General features: G+C 33.0%; 1 protein-coding gene across 2 annotated transcripts in view; it reads left to right on the plus strand.

The window, feature by feature from the left end:
- The first annotated feature begins 303 nt into the window (after positions 1-303).
- The window catches only part of LOC145976230 (beta-1,4-N-acetylgalactosaminyltransferase bre-4), a 101,401-nt gene continuing 88,209 nt past the window's right edge, over positions 304-13,495 (plus strand). The window contains exons 1-2 of one of the 2 annotated variants that reach the window (XM_083107283.1): positions 304-861; positions 9,979-10,129. The gene's annotated coding sequence lies outside the window, so the exon portion shown is untranslated. The remainder of the gene's footprint in view (positions 862-9,978; positions 10,130-13,495) is intronic. The other variant, XM_083107286.1, reaches the window with a different exon arrangement.

Raw genomic sequence — 13,495 nt, forward strand, 5'->3', positions numbered from 1 at the left:
TGTGTCAGGAAAGAGTGACTTTCCATCATTATATCATAATTTCATCATCGAAATAGAATGATTAGTATTGCGCTCGTTTTCAAAGAATACTTCTTTATCTCGACGGAAGATGGAAGAGCAAATCTGGGAGATCAAATTTACCATAAACCGAGTCTTTCATCTTTCGCCGACAATCGCGAGAGATCTGTCGGCGCCGCCAGATATCGCCACGTGGCCGGCTCGCCTGTCAAACAGCCCGCGGCGCCTCAGCCAATCAGCGCGCCAGATTTCCGTCGGCGCCGCTGCGGACGCTGGCGCCCGCTCGCAGTCGCGACAGTCGCGCGACGAGATGTCCTCCGCGGTGGACTTGTCCGGGAAAGTTTCGCGTCTCTCTCGTTCTACAACAAGCGGCCAGGTGAACAACAATTATCCGCGCATCGTCGTCGACATGCACGCCGCGACGTCGATTCGTCATCGTTGGATCGCGCCGATAATTCGGTAAGAGGACGAAGGGGTGGGGAGGGGGAAGAAGAGCGTGCGAAACTCAAGAGCGAGCCGACTCTCGGAGACGGCGCGCCCGAGAATCATAACGCGTCCTTGCGACAAAGCCGGATTGTGAAAGCTGCCACGGCGCCACCCGATCACGTGGCATCTCCAATCGTGTTTACTCTCGTTCGTTCGATCTCGTGTGCGCGCGCGATCGCGGGTGCTGAATTGACGAACAGTGCGACAACGAGCGATGTCGGCGCGTTCATCTCGCGTGCTCGGGATGTGATGCACGTCCACGTCTGTCTACTCATGGAGCCCGGATGCTGCGTGTCCACGTCGAGGAGACAGAGAAACGGTGAGACTGTCATCGAATCTACAAGCACGGCAATAAAAGTGAGTATAATAGTGGGTGTAATCTTGTTGTTTATATGCCTCTCGGTCGCGGGAGATTACGTCACGCTCGCTCACGTGACAGCCGGCGGCGAGAGACATCGTAATCAGGAGAAAGGAAGAAAGACTGGGAATTCTTTCATAAAATGTCAGGCTCTTTTATTATACGTGATATTAACACGAGCTAGTCTTAAGCTAGAGTCCGGAGAGATTTTAGTATTCAGAGAAATATTTAACAAGTATTTATTCAGGGAGTATTTTTATCTACGCATAAATATACGTCATATAAATGTTGCGTAGAAGCAAAATGATGATTGATATAAAATATAAGAGTAATACACATTATTATAAATCATGATTATCTCATGATTATCTCGTCAGAAATCTTTAATTAGTTAATCTTGCATGTACAGTGATAAATAATTGAAATGTCTTTCTTTCTTTCTTTGCCTCATGAAGATTCTTGATATTTTAATGATATTTTAATACGTGCACATTCTTGGCTACCGTATTGTTTTTGAAATTAATACTGCAGCAAAGTTAATGTGCCGAAATTATACGATTCATTTGTTCAGCGATGCTCACATACACATACGAAACTACACAAATCGCGCATTTTGCATTAATGCACAACATGGGCTAATGAAATTGTAGTAACAAGTTTGCGAATGCTCTGCAATTCGTTACTTATTAACCTGAATGCGGCTCTGAAATTCCGGGGTTGTAATTTTGCACGTTCGTGTACAAATGTGCCTAGACACAATTACTTTTGTCATGTTGAAATCAAACTTTGCACATTCGTGTGCGCAAATGCAGAAAATTGCAATTATTTAAAAGCCAATTTCAAGAAAATTTTGATAAAATTGAATATACCATATTAATTTTTAATTTTTCTTCAAATGTTTAAAATACGTAATCTTTTTTTCTTAAAATTGCGGAATAAATCGTTGATCGAAAGTTTAAATATTACTTCTATTTGAGACAAATATTATTTCTTTAATAAAAATATGTTTAGAATAAAATTGCAACTGTATATCTTAAAACATAGAATATTTTTTCATGAAAAAAATTTATCAGTTTTTTATCAAAGATTTTATGTTTTTGCCAACGCGTCTATAAAATTTTATGTTTAATTTACTTATTAATTTTATCTTCAATTCTTGTATTAATTCATTTATTATTCTTCTATTAATATTTAATATTTTTTTTCTTTAATCGATTAATTCCGTCGATCGATGAGATATATATAAATTAGTGATTAGAGATAATAGTATTAGTCGCGGTATATTCGACTATATGGAATGAAAATACCTGGCACGTGTGTTTATATGTTATTGTACATTACATAAAACTTTTTATTAATGAAAATGGCTGTAACAAATTGCGAAGATTTGATAAGATCAAATGACTTTTAATAATACAAATTAAATTTTTAACGCTTGTTGGCAATGACAATGGAATACAATGTCATTTAAAGTTTGAAATTCAGAAATTCGAAATTGCTGTGCATTGTGCAAAAATAATAGATAAATGCTCTTATGTGCACAGTGACCTAAATGCGCAGTAGTATGCTTTTAATCCACGGAGACTAAGCGCACGCATCGATAAAAGTCGACAAAGCGGGGATGGAAGTGCGCGTTCTATGCTTTTTTTCCTCCACAAAAAATAGTTCTCACCTCATCGAGAGAGTGAATTTTACCTTCTTTATTCATCAAGAATTGCGAGTAGCATTCCCTCGTTTATTTGAGAGAACTTGAAGTACGTGAGCGTGAAACTTCGCTTTTAGTAAGAAAATTTTAGCATATAAAGCGTGGACATTCCTACACTAGAGAGATACACTATTTTTTATATCGAATATACTTTTTTTCTCCTTGTTTAAGAACGACAATTATAATGCTACATGTTTTCATTAATTTACATAAAATTCTTTTATATTTTTTTTGTATTTCTAAAATTGATAAAAAAATGTATCGAAGTTTTTACGTTTTTGCCGACGCGTTCATGAAATTTTATCTTTAATTCTTCTATATTAATTTTTCTGTTAATTTTATCTTCAATTCTCCTATTATAATTCTTCTATTCTTCTATTAATATTTAATATTTTTTTTCCTAATAATTCGGTTAATTCCACTGATCAATGAGAGAAATGTACATGTATAAATTAGTGATTAGAGATAATAGTACGCATTAATCTCGGTATATTCGACTATATGTACGAAGCATGGAAATACCTGGCACGTGTGTTTATGTATATGTATTAAATACAACACTGCCTGCTTTTTGCGTATTTGCATAAAACGAGACGAATTCTCTGTATGCTAATGGAGTGCTGTAAATCTCAGTGACGATTATAACATCGGTGTATTGCCATTATATACGCGATTCAATACATTATGACAAATTTAATTTTCTCTCTCTTCTCTCTCTTTCTCTCTTGATCGATGATTCGAATTTTGCAGCAAATTGTACTTTATTATGTCATGAGTTATTAGTTACGTCCAATGTGCAGTGATAATTAATGCCGGTGTGTAGTCGATCGTACCTTTCGCACGATAGATAAACAGCGAATTCTGATAAATTCCACGCGAATATTATCACGCAAAACAAAATGTACATTGCATAATTCTACATCTCTGATTGATACATTTAATATTAAAGATCCTCAGGGAAAGGGGGGGTGGATATAATATCGAAAAGATTCGATATATTCAATCGGAATAATTTCAGCTGTATATTTCGCATTTCATCGACAAAGTAATTTTGTAATTTCACAGCAAAATTCAGGACTGTAGAGATGGAAATCAGTTGGAAAATAAAAAAAAAATTCTTTGTATTGCGTTGGATTTTGCATATTGGCGTTTACTCTTCTCGTGATAACGTGATTTCATTTAAAAATTGAATTTGCGTTGCTGGTTGTTTTTACAACGTTGTGCTTTACTTTCGAATAATAAAAATAACGCAAATGAGAAACTTCGCGATTGTTTGCGTTTCATTAAATTTGTTTTACGCACCAGAATTTTTCGAAATAAGCGGAATAAATCTTTTCATAAACAAATATATTCCATTTGTAAAATCAATAAATAATTATTAGCTGTGTCATTTGTTACGCTTTATTTTCGAGTAATAAAATAACGTAAATGGAATTTCGTTATTGTTTCATTTAATTTATTTTACGCATCACACAAGAAATAAACGTAATAAAATTTTTTCGCGAACAATATATTCTATTCGCATCATAATTAAATAATTATAAGATATTACTCGTTACAATTGAGATGAACATTCATTGAAATAACAAGTGATCGCTTTCATGACAAGTGACCGTGACAACGTCACGGTTATAGTCGCACGTAACGTATTGAAATCGCTCATAAGATCGTCGAAACAACGGTCGTTATCAGGCACGTGGCTATGATTAATCGTTTGTCTCGATTATACATCGAAGTTGGTTGAATCGAACGCCACGTTTGGTATTGTATATGTCTGAACGTTTCCTGATGTTTCTCATCGATCCCCCCCCCCTCTCTCTCTCTCTCTCTTCGATATTATCCCCGGAATATAATACAATTACGACCGGTTCTCTCTCGATTTTTGAACGATTTCGATACAACCGAATGACGCATGATACTCGGTCGTTAATATATTGCAGATTATTATTCGATCAATAATCGTTTCTGTGCGTATATATAAATTGGCTCAGATAACCGCATCTCTTTTTGTTTTTTTCGAAGTTTTTTTTCAAATTATTTTATATCGAATATGATTTCAACATTGATCTGTACCGCGTAGTTCAAATAATATGAAAACGCGGGGTAGAAACTCGATTTTCATTGAATTTTCCGGAGTATAAATAGAATTTTTTTCGCATTCGTAAAAAAATGTCAATTTATTTTCAATTAATTTATTATTCAATTGAATATTATGAAGAAAATATCTCGTATCTTCAGTAATTTATTAGTCAATTTAGCAGTATATTTTGTCAGTATTATTAAAGCATTTATGAATTTTGTTTGCCCAGTTACATTTATCTATTACTTTCACGCAAGCTCGCTTTTAAAATTGCGTTTAATTTCATTAATATTCACATTTTAACAAGCTATTACGATATAGAATATAAACATGGAATGTAAATTATCTTTTATTCCTTCGAAATAAAAAGCTATAGGTTTTTTTATAATATGAGCACTAGCGTATGAGAAAATTGCTTGGAGTGACTGAAAATGTTAACATATGCAAATACATACGCAATATTGTCCGTTATATTTCATGGTAACATCCTCGAGAGAATTTATGTTTTTAACTAATTAATTGCTTGTGGCCTTTACAAGAGTGTTATCACCATCATATTATTTTATCTACGTAATAGAGGCCTAACTTCCCTCTCATGCAATAAATTTTATAATATATACATCTTTTTCTTTTTAATTAAATTTTTTACTTCGAGTTTATAATATATATCATATGTGTTCCATAGGGAAAAAAATATTTTACATATATACATAAATAATATATTTTGTGTATATATTGAAAAATAATTATAATATAATTATAATAATTATAATGTGTGTGTGTGTGTGTGTGTGTGTGTGTATATAATTCAAATTATATAAATATATAATGAAGAAAAATTAATCTTGTAAAATTTCTAGGATGATATAACATATATTGTTAAAATTTGCGAAATAATTTTTATAAAGTATCTCTTTCTCGCACCTGTTTCTTTTACAATATAAAACGTCGTGTCAGTAAAGTGGATCAATATTGTTCTCTTGTTTCCGTCGTCGACAGAGAACTCGCTTCCGCGGTTGCTTCGACATAATTTAATCAGGGATGCAATTCCGTCGAAGAGAACCGACTCGCGCCGAACCAACAGACAAGGAAGTTTGCCTCGCCGGAAGATTACTTAATTACGAAACTTATCTTCCCCCCTCCAATTTCTTTTTCGCTTTTTCGAAGTCTATTTGTCTTTTCTTCCCACAACAAATTAAGTATACACAAAAGACCTCGCCGAATTATTTGTTAATGACACAATGTTCTCGTAACCGGAAGCTACCGACTTGACATGATTCGCGAATATGACAAAGACGGACGCTACAATCTGTCCGCTGTTATTTCTCGCAGATGTAGTGCTCGACACTTTGGTATAATTGATGTCTCTCGCAAGCCATTACGACGTTGCGATTGAAGGAGCTGTGTTCTTATGAGAAGTGAATTAATTTCGTGAATAACTAGTCTTGACAGGGCTTTCATAGTGTGAAAAGCATTATAACTAACTTCTATAATTACGAGATTCAGCAAACAAAATTTATTCGTTGTATAAAAGAAATTTTGGTTCTCTTTTTATAACTTTTAATCGAATTTTATAAAAATATTATATATATTTATTAATTATAATATGTAATTATATGTATATGTAATGTTTTTAATTTAATTTCAGTAACAATTAAATTTATCAAAGATAATTATTTTTATTTAACATTTTTTGTTCAATTTATGCTCTCGCGAATTTTTCTCTAGAAATATATCACAGCCTTGACCTCGAGATTTTTTCAACTTCTATTCTCCGAATCCATGAAGAATTCGAAAATTCATTCATCGTTGGCTCATCGATACATGGCTTACCACCCACTACCCTATCTACCTACATATCTATTTTCGCGTATATTCATACATAGAGGAGCTTTTCTTCTCTAGCGGTTTCAATTTTGGTCGACTACTCTTTTCCATTACTGTTACCATTGTAGTCTCGTGCTATCCGAACATTTAAATATACAAAGAGAATGGTATTTTATCAGGAATATGCCCTCGAAGCATTGTACGTTTATATCAAATGACGTCGATTTCACAAAGCATTCGATTTTTCCAATCAATTAGATATTTGAGATGTACTTTTCACCTCATGTCTTTTAATCGTCGAGCTAACATTATTTCGATTTACATCCTTGATAAGGATTATTCTTTCAATTTTCTATTAAAGTTACAATTTAATATTTTATTGCATTTTTAATAATGTTAATTAATAAAATTCTTATTATTAGATCAATCTTAGAATTTTCTTAAAACGATTATGGAAACACTGTAAATATATTTATATTATAATTATAATATGCTTCGTATGTTCCTTTGCTCGCAAAATTTCGAGAGATTCGGAGACGCTTCGCGAAATAAAATGTATATCACATAATCCGTACGACCGGTAGAAAGTAATTAGAAGTTCATTGCGCAGTTGTTGTTGCGAAAAACTTTATAGTAAGAAAGATTACGTCGAAATTTTTCCGTTATCGAGATCGGATTTTCAACATTTTTCGTATTAGTGTTAACTTTTTTCTTCTTTTTTTTCCTAATAAAAGATGGTCGGTAAGAAAAAAACGCGGCGAAACTCGACCGACCCTTGAACTTTTCCGATTACACGTGTCTTCTCGTCGACTCTCGCACCGCTATTACGAGCTTAGCACAAACAACTCGTTGAGAAGGAGGATTAATCTATAAATGCGTGCTTAAGTTTTCATGCCAACAAGCTAGAATGATACGATGAATAATATGACACGCAAAAGAGTTTGAGCAAACTAAAAAAGGAATATAAAAATAAAATCAATTTATTTTTCATCTGCAAAAACATTTAAATTATTTATAATGTTAGTTACAAACGCACCATAATAATTACGATATAATAAACATTGTAATAATTTTAAAACCAATAATTGAATAATTAAATAATTCTGATACGCACAGATGTTGAACAATTAGGAAATAATTTCCTGAAATAATTAAAATATAATTCTGTTTATTTTCCCGGAAATATTTTTTCAGTTTTATCACTATCGTGCAAAGAAAAAACTTAATTGTACTTTATTTTTTATAATTTATCGTAATCTTTTGACGCGAAGCTAAAGATTAATCATCGCAAAGAGCAAGATCGTTAAAGGTCTGAACAAAGGCCGGTTTGCTCTATCAAAAATTGATAAAGCGGAAGATGAGAGCGTAACGGGCGAATCGACATTCATCCGATATCGCACCCCCAGCAAAACTGTAAGATAATTAACATAGAAAATTCCATCCAATTTGCCATGGTATTTCTTCGCAAGTTTGTCAATATATTCCCAGCAAACTTGGCTGTTCTTTCAGGAAAGCCGGATAGTTAGACAGAAGATTTAGATTAAGTGCGCTGAAAGTTCCTCATAAGAGCTGTTAACAGGAAATTACGAAACTACGTTAACAAGATAGCAATAAATAAATAATAAAAAAATAAGAGATGATATTATATAAGAGCATCTTTGATTGGAGAGGAGGAAATATTAGTAACAACTTTGTGCATTAATCATTTTTTTTTGTCGGAAATATATATCCTCGTTCTGTTTTAATTGTGCGTTTTGAAAAGTTTGAAGGGGCAACTATGCAGTATCTTATAGTAACGCAGAAAGTACGTGAACCATTAAAGAGGCAAAAAAGGGCGTTTCGCTTGTGCGGTTGATGGATACGCAATACGTGTCTGGCGTTACGAGAACCGAAACTCGCGAAAGTACCCGCGAAATATTACTCCGGACGGGTATGCACAGTTTTCCAATAGAAATGTTCGCTCGCCTGTCACGTCCCCTCGCTTCCAGCGATGAAACCTTGGTCGCTAAAATCGGTTTTTATTTTAAGAACAATAAGAGATTGTTCCTTTCGTGCGCTGAATATACACTGAATTTTGTACGAGTTATCCTCAAATTTTTCCTCGTGGAATTAATATATTAAAATACGTTTCATATAACATATTAAAACGCGTAACAGTAGAAATTATAATAAATTTATTTTACGTGCTTTAAAATATTGGACGTGTAAATGCATGTGATATTAATTATATCACAGAAAATTTTTCTCCTGTTCAAAAATTACTGTAAAATATATTTTATTGCTTTATTTTATTTATATTATTTTATCGTTTGTATTACTTTAAAGGCTAAAAAATATTTCGTATTATCAATGTCTCTCTGATCAACATTTAATCGGAAATTGCAGAATCACAGAATTGTATCATATTTCCTGTGTATTCGGAAGCATATTATACCTCGTTCCCTTTGTTATTAAGCATCGATTTTATTTCGGCATGAAAGCAGAAAAAAAGGCTCGTCCGCATCGAGGCACATATTTGGCAATGCACAATTCGCAAAATTCGCTGGCGCGTGTTCAGATACACGTATACAGGGTATGTACAAACGGGAGGATCAGTTAACAATCTTTCGCTCGTTTGTGCGGCGGTAAGCGCGACGGACATTATTAGTTCCGGGCCGGAGGCGGAAATGCTCCCGAATTCCCCATTGTTCCGCCGTTGCAATTATCTGACCTATCCACCCCCTTCCTCTCTTTCCGACCACCCTCTTCCGACGCGTTGGTGCGCTTGCCACATATACACACACATGTAGGCTTGGTATCAACCTGGCTTGGTAATTCGTTGCGAACAGTGCCGTTTAATCAGGAGCCTGTTCGTCTAATTACTTAGCCAGTGACAACTTCAATCCTTGACCGATATCCCATCTTCCGAATCTACGTTCGATTATTTTCCGATAAGTAATGAAGTATGATCAAAAAATGTTTACGGTTTCTTTAAGAAGATATTCTTCTCCTGATCAGGATAATTTCATTTTGTTATCAATATCGAACAATGAACAGCTTTGTATAATTATGGCATTCATAAATAAGTAAAATTCCGAGTTTTTGGCGATATTGAGCATAAAGAGATAAATCGAGCAAATTGGATTTTATCATTAAATACGTAAATTAACAATTATTCCAATATTTTATAATTTTATTAATGTAATACTGCACATGCATATAATTACATAAAATAAGTATATATTATTTTATAGTAATTATAATGCAATTACATTCAATAATAAAAAATACATAGTAATGTAAGCATAAAAATAAATAATTAAAATGTGAATAATTATCTCTAATTTGAGAAGCGTGGAATTAAACTTGAATTAATGAATAATTATCTTTAGTCTGTGAAAAGCAACGAATATTAAAGTTGAATTTAAAAAAAATTAAAATTTGGCAATAAAATAAAATAAATTACGCGACGTGAAACAAAGTTTGACAATAAAATTAAATTTATCTGACATTTATTTCTTCCAGATAAAATAACGCAAGTTAGCAGCGAAGATACGAGAAAATATAGAACGCAAACTCTTGAAAGTTAGAGTTGAAGATCATTTCTATGAAGCGATACATTTCTGAATTTATGAACGCTACTGTACAATATCCCATGGCGCTCTTACGGTGAAAGGTACGTGCTCTGTATTCTCTAAACATAATTCTCCAAATATTCGGACTCTTGCATTACCTGTTGGTAACAGTTAACAGTTAATTTAGATATAGTGCCCCACTGAACCATGTAACATTGGTTGGTGTTTATTAGCAGTTTCAGACCGCTCCATAAAGCGTTGGTTATATGGAAGTGCTTACGCAAGTAAAGCGTACTCATAAAATAGCATCAGTACCTTATTGCGTAGCTCTCCTTTATTCACATTGTGATATAAATTAGTCCATTTATTTTATATAATTGTTTAGAGAAAGTACACACATTTTTAATATACTTTATATAATTTATAGTAATCATACTTCTCGCATAAAATTCTTAATAATTATGTAATTTTATTTTATTATTTTGGGAGATTTTTTAAATAGAAGTAGTTTGTTTAAAAAAAAAAGAATTTTTTGATCGCAATTTATTTATTTTGAATGACAGTTTTACATTTGCATTTACTTACATAATGTTCCAAATATCAAAGTATCATATTTATATTTTTCTTTACCACTGTTCGTGATAATTAGAATTTAATTAATTAAAACAGTGAAAGTTGTATTTTATATGACATTGATTCTGGCTGATGCGAAAATAATTTCAACAAAATTTCGCGTTCTCTGAAGCAAGACTGGCTCTGCGAAATGTAGAAAAGTGACTGTGTCTGGTTATCTCTTTGGCTACATGTGAATATAATCCTGCGAGTGAGTATCGTTTCGTCTCGAATGTCCCTGATAACAATATAATTCCGGGTTGCTTGTCTCCCCCCAGGGGAATGCAAACTCAGATTATACTGAAACCACCCGTGGATTTTCCCGAAAAGCCCCATTCTCAGCCTTTTCATGAACAAACTCGCTGCTTTAGTAACTGCAAAATCATTTTCCAACTGAAGAGATTTTGTTCAAGCGCTTTGTTAATCTCGTTAAAAGAATAATCATTTTCTGGTTTAACTGCTTATTCTGTTTAGACATTTTTGTTATCAAATGAGAGAGAAAAAGAGAAGAAAAAAAAGAGAGATCGTTTTCGTTTAGTAGTTATGAAATATATATTGCGTTTAATCTTTATAACTTCTAAATCACACAAGCCATGCATATCTATATTTACTAGATATATTTTTAAATTTTATATTTGATTACACATTTTGTATCTATTTTTATTTAAAATTTTATAAGTTTTAAATTATTAATAGAATTATTATTTAACATTATTAAGTATATATTTAATTCGTGAAATTTTTTTAATTTCCACGATATGTATAATTGAAAAAAATTAAAAATTAAAAATTAAAAAAATTAAATTAAATATATATAATATAATATAGAAGAGAAATAAATTAACAGTCTGTTTTGAGAGAAAATCTATTTTAGAATTTTGATTCAAGGGAAAGAGAGAGAGAGAAAGAGAAATTGAATCGATATTTAAAATATCCATTGCTAAAGATTAAATAGTTAGAAAAAATCGTCAAAGTATTTAACTGGAAGAAATTGCATCATCGAGTGAAATTAATATCGGGCAAAATGCAATCAGCCTTGACTGGAATAAAATCTATTGAAGTGCAGCAGACGGAGGATAGGACGGATGCTGTGTGTGAGAGGTTTAAACGAAACCCACGTAACGTTCTTTCCCAGGCCTCTTTTTATATTTTCCGGACGCGTACAGTCATCCAAAAGCCGCTTTTCCATTCGCTCGTTCTGAATGGAGGAAGCTTCCTTATTCGTTCACACAGACCACCCACACAGGAACGAACGAGGCAGTATGCTCTGCATAAACCAGACTACTATTGTATCACTAGCAATTTCGATAGTCCTCCTCCCAGCCAGTGGAGATAAATATTACATTTTTATATATTATATAGTATATCGAGTTTCCTTCTGTGATCTACTAGATATCGGAGATTTTATTTCTTTCTTATCTGTAGCATATTCTTTGACGAGAATCGATATTTTTTCTCGAGAATTTCTAGATGCTCCATTGTTCTGGAATATTGTAATTTTCGAAGTAAAATATAATTATATGCGGATTGTTTCGCAGTTTATAATATTTTAATTCGATGATTAGATAATATTAACTACATAAAATTCAGATAATAAAGTCTTGTTTTTTGATGAATTATTATTATTGTATGATAATGGAATGTGAGAGAAGCTTGCCTAAAGGGACGACTCTTCGAAAATGCATTTTCGTGGGCTAATCTGTATTCCTCGCGTTTTACTAACAAGAACATGACATGATACTGCAGTTACCGTACAAAGAGAATTATATATATAAACTGAAAAACGCAACATGTATACGTATACATTTCATCTAACGAGACTTCCTGTGTAATATATAAGAAACAGAGCGAGCTAAAGGGTTCTTGGGAATAGTTGCGTACAGTCATCATAACATAATTTCGTCAATATTCATAGCTTTTACCGACATTATTGCATATATACGATATTAATGGGAGCAAAAAGGATTTTAATATATATATATATATAAAATGTAATTTTTATCGATTATAATATAATAATTGAATTACACGAGGCCAGTTTTATTAGAAGAAGAAATGTTGATTATATATTTGCGTGTGAGTGTGTAATTAATAATTATTTCATATAATTAATAATTATATAATCGCATAAAAAATACGGAAAACGATATTATTTTATCTTTTTATATTAGCAAAATTATTCGTTATAAATGTTAATTTTATATATGAATTTTCTCATATTGTATTTCTCATTTATCATGTATTGTTCGAATAATTCATAGCATTCAGGTAAAATATTATCCAATATTGTAAATTTATGTGAACTCCCGAGCGGAGCTTGACGATGTAAAGTATAAATGGCCGAATCAATGATCTCCCTAAATAATAATAGCCTGTGTGTCTATGATATTTACGTCATCGTGCCATTATACAATCCGTCTCTGCTCATTAATATCCCATTGATACGATAAATTACGAATGGCATTAATATTGACGGGAAAAGAGGAACTAATGCGTCCGACATTGAATTACCGCGGTGTATTCGTATACGTAATTATAAATGCTTCACATTATTTGACAATCGGGCATCTAATTACACCGACCTGACGGTCATCATTACGTTCCGTAATGATTCGTCGCGCGGAGATAATGATAACGGGAGTTTCGTAGGAGGATGCAATGGGGGCAGAGGGGAGAATGTTTCGTCTTACCGGTAATGATTTCATCGTAGTCAAACGGTGCATTACAACGTAAATTATGCGTTGTACGATGTCGACCGATCGTTGATCTCGCATTCGCGTTTGCCCGGATGGCTGTCGTCGATTTCATGCTCGCAATGATCGCCATGAGGCAACGACCGCTATTTTCGATCGTAA

This window comes from Camponotus vicinus, unplaced genomic scaffold (assembly GCF_025532165.1).
Source record: "Camponotus vicinus isolate PSW18456_S1 unplaced genomic scaffold, iyCamVici1.0 SCAF_8, whole genome shotgun sequence".
Lineage (NCBI taxonomy): Eukaryota > Metazoa > Arthropoda > Insecta > Hymenoptera > Formicidae > Camponotus > Camponotus vicinus.